Source organism: Typopeltis vanoorti, chromosome 20 (assembly GCF_054136105.1).
Source record: "Typopeltis vanoorti isolate ZY-2024b chromosome 20, IOZ_Tvanoo_1.0, whole genome shotgun sequence".
Classification (NCBI taxonomy): domain Eukaryota; kingdom Metazoa; phylum Arthropoda; class Arachnida; order Uropygi; family Thelyphonidae; genus Typopeltis; species Typopeltis vanoorti.
Window position 1 is genome coordinate 79,184,799 of NC_143568.1, and position 15,616 is coordinate 79,200,414.

The window sequence follows — 15,616 nt, forward strand, 5'->3', positions numbered from 1 at the left end:
ACAGTGACAGTAGAAGCACTATAGATGGCATAAAAAACCAGAATAGCCATACTGCATTAATAGAACAGACAAGAAATTTGGTTCGAAATGTCACTCTAGAGGGATGGGAAATCAAGTTCTGCTGGGTGAAAGCGCACACTGTAATAGCAGGAAATGAGAGAGAGGATCAGTTGGCTAAAGAAGCAGCTAGAAACAAGTCATCAGAAATTCCTGAAATCTGCTATAAAAACACTTGCAGAAGAGACAAGCCTAGACATGTATGAAGAAGAATGGAAAACATCAAAAAACGGATCAACAACAAAAGAATTCTTTCCTAGGCATCAGCAAGAGACTCCGAGCTGAAAAGACACACCATTTCTCCAGGTTTAACCACACTACTAACAGGACACGGAAAACTATGTTTGTTATATGCTTGTGCCAGAAAGGCTAGGGGTAAGTATCAGTCTTAAAATAGAAATATGGTCTTGACTGCTGAGTGAGCCTTATTAAAGATAAGGAGAGAAGAACTTATTGCAAGAAAAAGGACAAAGTTGTGTTTTGGAAGAATTGAAGGTGGCCAAGTTAATTCCCCATTGCAGGATGATGTGGAGATCAGTATTTAAGGTATTGATTGTAGTTGATCTTGATGTTTGAGTTCTAAAAGGTTTATTGTATGAGTAGGGTAAGTGGAGAATGCAAATCATAAGCAAAACTGTGGATGGAGTTTGAAGTAAGTGAGGATAGGCTCTTCATATATATGAGGAAAAAGGATGGATAAAATAACAGGCCTGGAGAACACCTGCATTGAAAGGAAAATCTGAAGAGAGAGAACACCTACCATTATGCATAGTGAAAACAGCCTGAGAAAAACTGGCAGACTATGTGATGGTAATTTGTTGAGAAGCCCTTGATGCTGGAACCGATCAGATGCTTTGGAAATGTTAAGTGCAATAGAACAGGTTCGCCAAAACCTTTCCATGTAACATGTCCAAAGGTCGGTGATGTAAGCCAGGAGATCTCCTGTGGATCTTGACTGGTAGATTCATTGCTTCACTGGTAAAATTATTTCTCCAGGTGAAGAAGTTGACTGTCAACAGCTTTCTTTATTACTTTAGAGTGCTGAGATGAGAGTAGTAGGTCAGTAGTCTGAGTGTAAATTCTTTTCTCCATTTTTCTGTAATTGGCTGTATGCGGGCTTGCTTTCATGCTGTGGGACTTGGATACCACCTGATTATAACATATAGTGTAGAGATGATAAAAAATAGGTGTTAATTCAGGAGCATAACTCTTGAGTATAATTGTGATTCCATCAGGATCAGAAGCCTTTTGGTATCTAGGTTGTTCAGGAGTCTTTCTGACAGAAGGCATGCAACCTTCCAGATAAAGGGGTTGGATTGGAAGAATAATATAAAGGGTCATCTTTATTTTTAGGCAATATTGTGGTACTGCCATCTGAGTGAATCAGAGGCAGGAGCACAGATTGGAACTGCACCAACAGCATTTGCAAGAGACCAAAACATACAATTATTATTATTATATGACACCTCCAGGGAGTCCAAAAACTCATCAAGGGAGGGCTCCCACTCTACAACTCTCCATGTCCACTAACTACAACGAACCACAACTACTTTCATCTTCCACACCAACACCATCTACTGTCAATCACCACTACTAGTATTTTCATAGACAATCACAAACATCCGTGCCCACGGCAGGATTCGAACCCGCAACCTTTTGGCTGGAGAGCAGATACGCTAACAACTGTATGCTGCTCGGCCAACCAGATCAGTATATAGGATGCAAGTTTTTTACTTTTAGCTTTTTCAAAGTCAGACCAGACTTAGACCTGTTAAAATTTGTTTAGCAGGTGTTGCTGGAATCGCGATGTACACTGGTGTTCAAAAGTCAAGTATGAACTACATTTTTACCTGTTTATGAAAACATTTTCATGGTTACAGCCAACTATGGACATAAATTTATTGCCAGCTAAATTATATTACACAAAAATATTTGTTACAAATTTCATGCAAATTAAATTGCAATACATTTTTGGCAAAAATTATAAATTTCCTAGGAACATAGTTAAGGAATGAATATACAGTGCTTATAGAAAACAATGCACAGAGACATTTCAGTATAGAATATGTCCACCTGGAACTGTGATGCTCTCATAATGTTGTACCTTATTTAGCACCAAGTGATTCAGATGTTTTTGAGACAAACTAGTCCGCTCCTCCTTCAGAGCAAGGATAAGGCCTTGTTTGTTTTCTGGAGGGGAATTTTGATCAGCAGTGCATCTCCCTATTGCATTGCAAATGTGTTCTGTGGGGGTTGAGATCTGGGGAGCATACTGGCCACTCAATTTGATTGATATCTTTGGTCTCCAGAAATATCTCCACTGTTTGTTTACGATATGGTGTGGCATTGTCATCCATAAAAATGTATTCTTTGCCCACAGCACCATGGAACAATCACACATGAAATTAAAGAGCTTTGTTGCAGTTTCATTCACCAGTCATATCCCTCTTTTCAGCACTTGTAGCTCTGTGCATCCATTAAGCATAATGCCTCCCCACACTATGACACCAGCACTGCCGTATTATCTATCCCTTTTAAGAACATCCTTTGCAATGGTAAGCAGTGTCCCCTTCTGTGCCAGATCAAGTGTTGTAGACTTGCCCTAGGATGCGAGGAGCCTCATAATCGGTTTTTCATTTGAAGGTTAGTTAATCAGTATCAGTGTGGAGGTGGAAAGGTTTGTCCACACACACACACACACACACACACACACACACACACACACACACACACACACACACAAGTAATATGCTGCAGCTTTAGTTATTTCAGCCATAAATCAAAAACAACCTAAATGCTTTACATCCTCTCTCCATCCAACAGGCTTGGTTTGAATTTTTCTCTTGGGCATGGATGTTTATTATTGTTTTTAGATGGGAGATAATTTCATTGCTTGATGTGAGACCACTGCCCATTTAGAGCAGAGTTTCCAGATTATATATAAAAAATAAAAAAAAACATATAAAAATAATTATGCATTATGTTTTTAAAAATGTGCATATATATATATTTTTTTTTAATTTATATCATGCCTGCACCTTTCCCACCACCAAAGAAAAGCTTAGCAACTGTCTGATATACCAAAATCATATATGGTGCAGGGTGCTATAGTCATAAATTATGGCAACCTGTTAGGAAAAATTAGAACTCAATGATAAACATTTATTTTGAAAGTTACAAAATGTTTTATCATCTTAAAATTTAAGTTGGAAAATCAACTATTTAAGAAATAACCAACCGTAAGTCTTAAGAGTTGCTCAGAATGTCTGCCCTCTACTTGATATGCATTTCTTCATTCCATAATAGTGCTGAAATTGTTCTCTGTCATTGGTTTGTCATTTTGAATGGGGCATGAAATGCACAAACTTCTTTGCAGAGCATTAATATTGTTAACTGTTTATGTATATACTAATGCACTTTCAAGTGAATCTAAAATCAGTAGTCACAAGAGTTAGGAGTCAGAACAATCTAGCTGGCAAAGACCTCTTCAGCTAGCACAACAGTTGGAATAAGGATCAAATAATCAAAAACCTTTTGAAAATATTGTACTGCAGTTCCACATGACAGCACCATCTCATTGCATTAGCAAAGGAATATCCACTCCCTTGAGATGATCATTAAATATATACATTCTGTTTAACAAGTTTCCAACAACTTTACACCATAGATTTACTGAATATAGGCATTTGATATTTCAGCAGTTGCACAGGATTTTCACCAACCCATCCTGAGTATTATTCACTTTGATGTGAGTTAAATGTTGTTTCATCAATTAATAAAAGGTGCATACAGTTAAATTTTTTGTGATTCTTACCTACAAATGGTAAATATTTATATGTTAGCTCTGTAAATGGACTATTGGTTAAGTAGTCTGGAATATCAAACATTAAAGGCCACTTTGAACTAATAAACAGTGTGGTGTTCTCATACTGGTAATGAAATTCATCTACCACCTAAAGACATTCACAAACATCATTGAAAAATCTCCTGTCAATAGGCTGTATGTTTGAATTTTCCTACAGGGTGGAGTTTTAAACCTGTTTAAGCCTATTGATTGGAGACCAGAAATGCTATCTACTCAGACAGCGGCTGGAATTTGTCAAACAACATTCTGTGTAGTATTTGATGACAATAAAATAAAAACCTCTGTGGTTTTTATTTTATTTTGTTTATTTTTTATAATACCATATTTGATATGAGGGATGAAGTTCTTTAAGTATCAGTTAGTGTATATAGATTTTATGTTTACAGAGAATGGAAATGTTCTATTAGTTTCTTTGTGACTAATGTTCAAGAATGACATACATTTAAACTTTTTTTTTTTTTTTTTTGTCTATTATTGAAAATTCATCAGTCACTACTGCTGTCCACCCTGATGCCCCATTTAGCTGTCCATCTCCCTTTCCCTTGTCACTGACAACTGATTTTTCTCTCTTGCTCTGCTTACGCTTTCATAACCTCTCACTTTCTCAATTCTCTTGTTCACCTTTGTTTCAGTTTTGTCTACTAACAAATACCACACATCAAACCCATTCAGATACAATTCATTACTTTTGTACACCAATCTGTCCATCAGTTTTCTTTCATAATGTCTTGATGCCACAGCATTTAGAGATGTTGCTCCTTTCAGTATTCATAATATGTTCTTCTTTCAAGATGTATGCTAAAAGCCCATTTGAGCTTCTAAAGTACTGCTGAAAGTTTATTTTTCACTTGGTTAGAGTATAATAAATTTAGTTTAATCCTTTATCCAAGTGTGAGCAAACAAAGTTTGCACCTGAAAGTATCTTCAGGACTGGGGTAAGGTGGTAACAACACCAGGGCACTCCTTGCAAAGGTGGAGCAAGCTACCAACACTCCTATCTCAGTATCTCTCATAATGCAAAACCCATCTCCTTGCGGATATGTCTAATGTTATGCATTAAGGGGAAGGGCCACAACCCAGGCTAGTTTCGACCTTTACTGAGGTCTCTTCAGTGGGAGTCAGGCCCAAGTGGAGATACCAGGCAGAATTATCAGCAGGTCATCTCTACCTACAGGAGTTGCCAAATGGTGTGCCACCCTTTTTTAATAAATTACTCTGGATTTAGAGAAAGATGTTGAAAGTTTATTTTTCACTTGGTTAGAGTATAATAAATTTAGTTTAATCCTTTATCCAAGTGTGAGCAAACAAAGTTTGCGCCTGAAAGTATCTTCAGGACTGGGGTAAGGTTGTACAACACCAGGACACTCCTTGCAAAGGTGGAGCAAGCTACCAACACTCCTCAGTATCTCCCATAATTCAAAGCACATCTCCTTGCTCACACTTGGATTGATTGTTTGTTTGAACCTTTGTTTGCTCACACTTGGATAAAGGATTAAACTAAATTTATTACACTCTAATCAAGTGAAAAATAAACTTTCAACATCTTTCTCTAAATCCAGAATAATTTAATAAAAAGATGGTACAGCGTTTGGCAACCCCTATAGGTAGAGATAACCTTGCTAATGCTTCTGCCTGGTATCTCCACTTGGCTCCCACTGAAGAGACCTCAATAAAGGTCGAAACTAGTCTGGGTAGTGGCCCTTTCCCTTAATGCATAACATTAGACATATCCGCAAGGAGATGGGTTTTGCATTATGGGAGATACTGAGATAGGAGTGTTGGTAGCTTGCTCCACCTTTGCAAGGAGTGCCCTGGTGTTGTACCACCTTATCCCAGTCCTGAAGATACTTTCAGGCACAAACTTTGTTTGCTCACACTTGGATAAAGGATTAAACTAAATTTATTCTAAAGTACTGCATTTACTTTTATTCTCTTTATGCTTTTTTTTTTATTATCTTTATACTTTTTTATATCATAATTTAAAAATAAATTTGTTATAATCCTCCTGATGAGAATAGCACTGAACCTGATGAAAATGGGATGATAATAAGATGCTCTTAAACATTGTTTTTGCTTTGAATTATATATTACATTTAATTTATCCATTATTTATTATTATTATGGATCACCTTCAAGGACTTGTCATCGGAGGGCACTCATCTCCACATAATCCACCATTTTCACAGCTTAATCCTCCAACACAAGAGTACTACCCACTGTCAAAACACAGTGTCATACGCTACACAAAATAGTTTGTCTGTAAATTATGGGTTCTCTAACCACAGTTTCTCAAGAAAAAAAACCCTGCTACCTCCATACAAGATTGGCTAACTTTACCTTCAATTGAAAAAAGCCCTTACAAAGATCCCTTTCATCATGACGAGAATTGAACTTGTGTCTTTGCCAAAGGGCATAATGTCTCATTGTTCTTTTAACTCCACTACAGAGGCTTTACAACTTTAACTTTTACTTTAATACATTTCAGAGCATAAGGAAAAAACAGATTCAGACTGTTATAAAATTTTGAAATCTGAAGGGAATTATAAAATTTTTATGATACAAACATAATTATTAAGTTAGCTAGTAAAATTTAAAAGATCCTACAGGTAGAGTTGAAAGTGCAATTATTTAAAGAATGAAATCATTAGTGAGTGTTTAAATGTGATCGGAGCCTAAGAAAAGGATACAGACAAAAATTCAAATAACTTTTACTTTTGTACGTTCTAAAGTTCAAAACACACACACAACTTTTTTTTTTTGTTAAATATGTACATAGCAGCTCGCAAGTACAATTACATAAATTTAATTATCAGTTTATTTTATATGTAAATAAGTACATATAAATAAGAGAAAAAAAGCTTTGTATATCTATGAACTAAATTGTACAGTCAATACTCATTATATTAAAATCAATTTGTAAACATATACGGATTTGCCGGAGTATAAGATGCACCCCCTTTTTTGTACATATTTCTTAGGAAAAAAAACTTTATCACTGAATATTCTAATGAGTGTACAGTATTTCAAATATAATGTAATAAGTAGGTCTACTTTCAACAAATACCTAATCTAACTAGAAAAGAGTACCCACCTTTTAATCTTCTTCGTCAAAACCCAGAAATTCATCTCCAGAGCTAAATAAGACACACTTGAAACCTCTTCTAAATCAGAATCCGAGTCCTCATGCAACAAATTGTCCTCTGTGCCATCCAGCGCGTTACTAATACCACACTTCTTAAATGATTTAACCACTATCTCAGTTTTCACAAGCATCCCATGAAGCTCTGACCTACTCACAAACTTGCAAAATGCTATGCCTTCTTCCTAATAGCATAACCTCAAACTCTGAAGACTGCATCCAGCAGTCTTCTGGATGCAGTGTTCCACTTCTCCTTCATAAATCCCTTAAATGGTTTATTAATACAGATATCTAAAGGTTGAAGCTGACTAGTTAGACCTCTGGGAATTACAGCTAACTGAGTTTTCAATTCCTTGAGTTTATTTTTAACATCTGTTCTGTGAGAACGAAACTGATCCCATGCTAGCATGGCAGGCTTCTTCAACAGTCCACCAGAGTGCCTAGACCAAATGTTCTAGGCGCTCTGTTCTAGTATTCCAGTTATGTTAAAGATACCAAGCAATTTTAAACCTGGTTTTACTCCATTTTTTCCAAGTAAGCAAACAGACAAAATGTCAAGTTTGCACCTGCAATTTATGCAAGACTAGCTGATCCCACAGGTAGTGCAAGACCAAGGAAACTCGTAGTAAAAGTGGAGCGAGCTCTGATCACTAATCTTAATATTTACCCTTAATGCCAAAACACATCTCCAAGAAGGGGATGTATGATGTTTTGTATTAAAGGTAAGGGGCCACTACCCAGACCGGTTTCGACCTTTATTGAGGTAGAATGGGAGTTCATGCCTTTCATCACTGGCCTCTTTAGATTTAAAAAAAGTTGTGCTGAGAGTCAGCTTGATAGTGAGAGAGGAGAGGAGAGGAAAGATAGAGTGGATAGTAGCAGATAGTTAAAAGAGGCCTCAGTCGATCTACTTGGCCTGACTTAAATGCCAGCACCAAGCAGATCTCCGACATTATCTCCCTCCATCCGTTCTCCTCCGTGTTCTCCGGCCAGCCACCTCTTCAGATGTCTGGCCGATGAAAGAAGTGAAAAAAAACAAATGCAGGAAGACACACATAAATTGAAAATCAAAGGAACTAAGACACACATAAACAGAAACAACAAAGGAGCTAGAATACGCATAAACAGAACAACAAAAGTCGGTGAATTAACAGAAAAGTACTGCAAGAACGGGGGAAGAGCATGGCCCGAGTGATGCAGCCTGCAAGGAGCTGCACCGCCTCGCTGTAAGCCTTCGCCGCTCGGGTTCTCAGGTCTGCCCCCTCCTATGTGGATTAAGTGTGAACATACAGAAACAGAACCAAGAAACTTAGAAGGGGCTTTTTTTTTTTTTTGTGTCATATTTGCCCTGCTATCTCTTACCGCTTCCTCATAGTCTTTTACCATGTTTTCCATCACTGTGAGTACGTGTACTGACTCTTCATCATTAAGTTGCCATATTCTCTTCAAGCATTCATTCCATTCCACTCGGTCGTAAGTGACTTTCCCAAACTTGAGCCATATTCTAAGACTCTCTAGCTCACCTTCACATTGCAAAGCCACGTCTCCCTTTTCCTGTACAGCTGTGTGGACTTTGTTTTTTATCTCGGGTTTATTCCTAAGATAGAATAGGATTCGTTTTGTTACATTTGAACATTCATATAGGGGTTCTTTTTACCGGTTTTGTAATGGGGTGAGAAGAACCGGTGTTTGTATCTACTGGTAAAGTTCTTTTTTCAAATTCCTTCATCATCCCTGGGTATCTCTTTTCCAGATCTACTCGTGTCAGCGACTTCAATGTGTCGCATAGGTGTTGTTTTTCTTCCTCTGTTAAGTCCAGGTGACCGTCCAGTTGCTGGGGCTCGACATTGGTTAGCCTTTACATAGAGTTTCGCCCATATGAGTCTATTGCTCCTTTTAAAGAACAAGAAAGTTGGCTCTCCTTTTGTGGTCATTATCTGAAATTGTTTTTCTGCCACTTTAGGAGATCCCTTAAAGTTCTTCAAAATGAAAGAGCCGTTTGGAGTATTGCTTTTAACCAAGTTTGTTCCTTCCTTAGTTTCTGGATTGTTTCCTTGCTCTGTCTTTTTCTTCTGATGAGGTTTCTTCCTCATTTTCTGTGTTGTTTCACGATATTGTCTCATTTCCTTCCTCATCCTCATCTGAACTTGAGGCTTCTATTTGGCTTTCAGTGTCCTGTTTATTTCGTTTCATTTCTCCTTCTTCCGGCGTGATGGGTCGTTTTGTTGTACTGGTGTTGATTTCCATTTCCTCTGTTTCTGTGCTGTTATTGTTGCCTTCCGATTCATTGGTGTAAGATTTCTTAGTGTTCTGTTTCTTTTTCTTCCTAATTCTCCCTTCTGCATTCCTCCCAGTTATTGCCTGATTTCCTAATGTAGTCGTTACGGTAGCTCGCGGTTGGAGGGCTGGAAACTCTTCTGGTTCAGTTGTTTGTGGTTCGTTTACTGTTTGGCCGGTAGCTCGAGAGTCCTGTGTTGTGAGCTTAGGGATGGCTACTGCCGCAGGTGTTATGGCACCTCCTGCTCTTTCTGCAAGGGTCCAATTAGGACAAATGTCTATTTTATGGGATGTGTTCCCACATTTACGGCACGGTGACTCACATTGATTCAATGTGTGTTCTGTCGATAAGCAGTTGCGGCATGTGTTGTTTTTTGGGCAGTGAGCGCTAAGGTGACCCAAAGTGGTGCACCGAAAACATTGTTTTCTTACGCCTGGATAATTGACTATTACTCTTGCTGAGCCTAAAAAAATCAAGTTGGGGACCTCGGCTTTCATCTCGATTGAAATGCTCACTTCCCCTGATTTCCACTCTGGGATATCCGCGTCTTGTCCAATTGTTACGTTTCGGACAATCCCCCACTTTGAGAAAATGGTTTTAATGCTTTCCTCCCCTTTCTCTAGATATTCGAGTGGAAACCTGTCAAATTTTAAGGATTTTAAAATACTTCCGACTAGGAAGGGTAGGTATTTTTTCCGTTCACATTCTATGCCTTTAAGGAGCGTTTCTCTTGTTTCTATGTTGTTTGTTACTATTTGGAATCTACCCCCCCGTAAGGGGTAAATACTTTCTGCTTTGACGACTTTGAGAAGAGCTCTCACAAACGTCGCTTTGTCGATGTTTGGGTCAATTTCGATCCCAAGAGTACGAACTCTTGGCAAGAATTTCGACATTGTTTAAAAGCAAATACCTTATACCTTACCAACGGAATAGCAAATTTCAGTCCCCGAAAGGAAATACCCTAAAACGGACCTGGACCGATTGGACCGAGGCCGCAAAAAATAAAAACCTACAAAAGAAAAACTAGAAGGGTTCTTACCAAACAATACTGGAATAGGAGCTCTCTTGGGATCTGGTAACTGGCAACTGGAATCCAAAAGAAGACTGGAACATGGAGCTTTCTCTCGGGGCCGCTTTATTGAGGTCTCATCAGTGGGAGCCAGGTTAGAAATACCAAGATTTAGTAATGCAGAGCTTGTAAGTATTTTACCAAAACAAGTTACCATAAGGTGTTATAACCTTATTAAATAAAAATCTCAGGATGAGATATAGATGTAGAAAGTATTTTTAACTTGGGTATAGTTATGTTAAAGATACCAAGCAATTTTAAACCTGGTTTTACTCCATTTTTTCCAAGTAAGCAAACAGACAAAATGTCAAGTTTGCGCCTGCAATTTATGCAAGACTAGCTGATCCCACAGGTAGTGCAAGACCAAGGCAACTCGTGGTAAAAGTGGAGCATAAATTGCAGGCGCAAACTTGACATTTTGTCTGTTTGCTTACTTGGAAAAAATGGAGTAAAACCAGGTTTAAAATTGCTTGGTATCTTTAACATAACTATACCCAAGTTAAAAATACTTTCTACATCTATATCTCCTGAGATTTTTATTTAATAAGGTTATAACACCTTATGGTAACTTGTTTTGGTAAAATACTTACAAGCTCTGCATTACTAAATCTTGGTATTTCTAGCCTGGCTCCCACTGATGAGACGTCATATTTTTGGAAAAGTCATGTGATCCCGGATATCCTTTACTTTATTTGTTCTATTAGTGTTCTTTTTTGTTGTTTTGTACTAATATTGTTTTACTAACATTGTTGCATTTTCATACTAATTTTACTAACTTGCTGGTAGTGCGGTCTCCGCACTACGGGATCTTCAGAGTCGCAAGACTCTTTAATTTTTTTCTTTTTACTTTTTAGACTCAGAGATCAACATGAGTAGAGCAGCCTATGTCCCCCCCAGGACTAGGACACTTGGAGTGGAGATTCCAGGTTTGGAGGATCCCAGAATTCTTACAACCGTTCTTAAAGAGCTCGTAGGAGTAAATAACATCTCCTTCACCACCCATGGAGGAGGATGATTCATATTCGTAGTTAAAAATGCGGCCACGAGAGAAAAACTTCTAGAGGGTTTCCCCTTCCAAGGGAAGCAGGTGATACCAACCATGGTGGGATCACAGGTTCGGCAGATCAGAATCGACTGCTTCCCCATGGAATACTTAGAGACCGGAGACGACGTGCTCACACAGACATTTAGCAAGTGGGGGAAAGTGAGCAACATTAAGAAGAGCGTCTCCAAGGAAGACCCCACTTGGTACTCTGGCGAGGTAACCTTTACCATGGACATGCGGCAACCAGTGTCAAACCTTGTCAACATCGGCACGTCGCGTGTCATGGTAAACTACCCTGGGGTACAACGGCAATGCTTGCGATGTGGTTCGATTGAACATCTGGGGAGTGACTGCCCCTGAGCCAAGTGCTTCAACTGCGTCGGCGCCGGGCAAATCTCTAACTAGTGCCCACACCCCTGCCGTAAATGCTCTGCCAAGGACCACAAAGTAACATCTTGTCCTCTACGAACATTTGCAGAGCGGGCAGGGGCGCCCATTGAGGCACTCTCTTTGCAGCCTGCCCGAGACACTGCACTTCCAGATCCACCTACCAACAGCGGGGAGAAGAAGTTTACCCAGACCATCTTGGGTAAAATACCGAAGTGACAATCTGCAGCAACATCAGCAGAAGGAACTGTTTCCTCCCCAGCAACAACATCCGCTGAGGAAACAGTCCCCCCCCCCCTCGGCAACTTCCAGTGTTCCACCACCACCATCGGAACAAGAACAACCTACAGTCTAGGGGAGTACAAAAGAAGCCATGGATAGTGCAACAACAACAGCTATCCCCCCCCCTCAACAACATCAGAGGAAGCTTCTTCTGTTCACGCTTCAGAGACTTCCCCTGCAGTAGCTAGCATCCCTCTCCCTGTAGTGAAAGAGGGGGCACAAGACCTTCCACCTCCGAAAGAACCCCCTAAGAAAAGGAAGGAAGTGGCTTCCCCCAAACTTGAAAAAAAACATCGAAGCCGCTCCAAGAGGAGTACGGACTCCACAACATCAGAGTCCGAAATGGAGGTGGAAACCTACTCTTACCGTTCCAGCATAAATCAAAAAATAAAGAAACTAACCGGCTCTCAGTTCAACCTACATAACTATGAGACAGACCAAAACAAGATCGTTAGCTTTAAAATCAAGAACATTCACCACGAGTTCGAGGTTCTCTCGAGCTCGTGCGATAAACTGGAAGCCGGTCTGCAGGATGCGGGATATTCTACCTCCCCCCTACAGATCGACAGTTTAATCCAATACATAAAACAGCTATGTATTAAAGATTTAGGCCGGGTATAAAAACATCATAATGCCGCCACCCCCCTTTTGTGTTGCCTCTCTTAACATCCGAGGGCTCCGTTCACCATTCAAACAAGAGGTGGTGTGGAAGCTTATGCTAGCCTTTAACATCCGGCTCTTGTTCCTGCAAGAAACACATTTCTTTCATTACAAAGGTATGCAGGAACTGAGCCATAAGTACCTCGTCACGTCTTTCTGGAGCTTCGGCACACGTAACAGCGCCGGGGTCGGGGTACTTATGCTAGCCCCCCCTCCTCGGAGCCTTCCATAACATCCAGAGGGATACAGAAGGGAGAGTCCTTGCCGTCAACTGGAAGTACCAGGGCTGTATTACTAGATACGTTAACATCTACGCCCCGGCAGATCCAACATCAAGATCGACTTTCTTCCAGTCGCTCTATACATATTTGTACGGCGCCCATCACGTCATCTTGATGGGGGACTTTAACTGCGTGGCGGACCCAGCCTACGATAAAGTAGGGGGAAATCCGAATACAGGTACTGCTGGCTACAGACAACTGGAAACCCACATCAGGAATATCCAGTTGTCGGACATCTGGAGGGCTCACAACCCCTACTGTCGGGATTATACTTGGAAAGGCCATGGCATCGGCACACGGCTCGATCGCATTTATTTGTCACCTTCCCTTGTCTCCAGAGTCGAGAAAATAAGGCACGTTCCAATTAATTATTCCATCTCGGACCACAAATTAGTCGTGCTCAGTTACCATCCATTAGAAGCAGTAGATGTTGGTCCGGGCCACTGGAAGTTACCACCAGACTTCCCGTCTCTGTTCTCAGCCAAGCTTAACCAACTGTGCTCAACCTGGTGCACCGCTGGCTGGGACTGGGACGCCTGGGCAAGACTAAAACTTAACAAAGAAAATATGATAAAATGGGGCCAGGAACGTGCCTTCCTCAGAAGAGCTCGGCTCCGTGACCTTTACAAGGAGAGGAGGTGGTTTGTGGACAGCCAACGCCAGGGCTTTCCATGTCACAACGTCATCCGTGACATTAATCTCGACTCTGAATCGGAGAGACAGAAGCAGGTGGAAGAAAAGAACATTAAGATCCGTCTCCACCTCCGCTTGGAAGACAGGCAATCGGCCGCTTTTTACAACAGGCGTTACGTCAACTTCAGGCAGGAGCGAACCATTACTACCATCAAAGAAGGTAGGTATGAACACACCACCACACCTAACATCATGAACGCCTTCTGGGGGTACTACAGTCAACTCTACCTAGACAACAGTGCCCCCCAGGATTACTCCTGTTGGAACATTGACTCCTTCCCTGCGCACATCCAAGCAGGGTTGGATGCACCATTTACACCATTTGAAGGTCTTAGAATATGGCTCAAGTTTGGGAAAGTCACTTACGACCAAGTGGAATGGAATGAATGCTTGAAGAGAATATGGCAACTTAATGATGAAGAGTCAGTACACGTACTCACAGTGATGGAAAACGTGGTAAAAGACTATGAGGAAGCGGTAAGAGATAGCAGGGCAAATATGACATAAAAAAAAAAAAAGCCCCTACTAAGTTTCTTGGTTCTGTTTCTGTATGTTCACGCTTAATCCACATAGGAGGGGCAGACCTGAGAACCCGAGCGGCGAAGGCTTACAGCGAGGCGGTGCAGCTCCTTGCGGGATGCATCACTTGGGTCCGGCTCTTCCTCCGTTCTTGCAGTACTTTTCTGTTAATTCACCGACTTTTGTTGTTCTGTTTATGCGTGTTCTAGCTCCTTTGTTGTTTCTGTTTATGTGTGTCCTAGATCAATTTATGTGTGTCTTCCTGCATTTGTTTTTTTCACTTCTTTCATCGGCCAGACATCTGAAGAGCTGGCTGGCCGGAGAACGCAGGGGAGAACAGATGGAGGGAGATGATGTCGGAGATCTGCTTGGTGCTGGCATTTAAGTCAGTCCAAGTAGATCGACTGAGGCCTCTTTTAACTATCTACTACTATCCACTCTATCTTTCCTCTCCTCTCTCACTATCAGGCTGACTTTCAGCACAACTTTCTTTTAAATCTAAAGAGGCCAGTGATGAAAGGCATGAACTCCCATTCTACCTCAATAAAGGTCGAAACCGGTCTGGGTAGTGGCCCCTTGCCTTCAATACAAAACATCATACATCCCCTTCTTGGAGATGTGTTTTGGCATTAAGGGTAAATATTAAGATTAGTGATCAGAGCTTGCACCACTTTTACCACGAGTTGCCTTGGTCTTGCACTACCTGTGGGATCAGCTAGTCTTGCATAAATTGCAGGTGCAAACTTGACATTTTGTCTGTTTGCTTACTTGGAAAAAATGGAGTAAAACCAGGTTTAAAATTGCTTGGTATCTTTAACATAACTATACCCAAGTTAAAAATACTTTCTACATCTATATCTCCTCCTGAGATTTTTATTTAATAAGGTTATAACACCTTATGGTAACTTGTTTTGGTAAAATACTTACAAGCTATGCATTACTAAATCTTGGTATTTCTAACCTGGCTCCCACTGATGAGACCTCAATAAAGGTCGAAAACGGTCTGGGTAGTGGCCCCTTGCCTTTAATACAAAACATCATACATCCCCTTCTTGGAGATGTGTTTTGGCATTAAGGGTAAATATTAAGATTAGTGATCAGAGCTTGCTCCACTTTTACCACAAGTTGCCTTGGTCTTGCACTACCTGTGGGATCAGCTAGTCTTGCATAAATTGCAGGCGCAAACTTGACATTTTGTCTGTTTGCTTACTTGGAAAAAATGGAGTAAAACCAGGTTTAATATTGCTTGGAATCTTTAACATAACTATACCCAAGTTAAAAATACTTTCTACATAGTATTCCAGTTATCTATCCATAACTGGAATACTAGAATGTATTCCA